The sequence below is a fragment of the Chinchilla lanigera genome, unplaced genomic scaffold (genome assembly GCF_000276665.1).
Source record: "Chinchilla lanigera isolate Chin_1 unplaced genomic scaffold, ChiLan1.0 scaffold00067, whole genome shotgun sequence".
Classification (NCBI taxonomy): domain Eukaryota; kingdom Metazoa; phylum Chordata; class Mammalia; order Rodentia; family Chinchillidae; genus Chinchilla; species Chinchilla lanigera.
In genome coordinates, this window is record NW_004955468.1 from 3,989,356 (window position 1) to 3,990,417 (window position 1,062).

The following is a 1,062-nucleotide window of genomic DNA, read 5'->3' on the forward strand; positions in this document are numbered from 1 at the left end:
TTTTTTTTTTTTTTTTTTTTTGAGGAAGGGTGTCAATGTGTAGTTCAGGCTTGCCTCAAACTTATAGGGTTCCTTCTGCCTCAGCCTCTCTGGTGCTGGGATTCCAGGCATGTGCTACCATGCCCAGCCTTACCCAGATTTTAATAAGCACATCTTTTCCAAGGATTCTTTTCCCTCCAGTAACACTTTTCTGGCACAGAAACCCATACTGGCAGCCTCTTTGAGTGTTGTCAGACTCCTACTTACAGTCTCTTCCTAGATATTTAGGTCTTTATTGTGGCCACACCCCACTTCTGGTACTAAATGTGCATTAATTATCTGTCATTTTATTAAAAATTATACCAGTGGGGTTGGGGATATGGCTCAGTGGTTGAGTGCTTGCTTACCCTGTGTAAGGCCTTGGGTTCCATCCCTAGCACTGCAAAAAAATAAATTTAAAATTTTAATTAATTAAAGAGTGTGTTTCTAATTTTTTTTTTTTTTTGTCTTTTTGAGACAGGGTCTCGCTATGCAGTTCAGCCCGGCCTTGAGCTCACTTTGTAGCCCAGGCTGGTCTCGAACTCACAGTGATCCTCCTGCCTCAGCCTCACAAGTGCTAGGATTACAGGCATGTGCCACCACCCCTGGCTTGGTTACTTTTAAACCTTTGTGGGTCTCCTGTGAAACTTACTGGGGAGAGCTTCACTCCATTAGGCAAAAGCCACGTACAAATTTCTTCCAACTGAATCCTATGTGCACTTTTTTTTTTATTTTTTAGTAATGAGGATTGAACTCAGAGCCTTTGCACTGAGCTACATCCTATGCCACCATGCCCAAGGAGACAATAAGCCTCTTAGAAGCCTTATATTTGACCAAAAGTGACTCTATGTAACTACCCTACTGAGAGCTAACAAGGGGTTTATGGCTACGCTATTGGCTTTGCCTTATACTATGCTTATGCGACTGCCCTGCATTTGATCAGTCAAGGAGCTGTTAATTTTAGCACTGATTGCACCCTGAAAGGGCTGGGATTAGTTCTAAGTTATCCTGGCTATGTTTTATTTAAAAGTTCTTCCTTGGGCC

General features: G+C 42.4%; 1 protein-coding gene across 1 annotated transcript in view; it reads left to right on the forward strand.

Moving 5' to 3' along the window:
- Positions 1–1,062, forward strand: part of Gpi (glucose-6-phosphate isomerase) — a 26,555-nt gene that overhangs the window by 8,357 nt on the left and 17,136 nt on the right. The window lies entirely within an intron of this gene.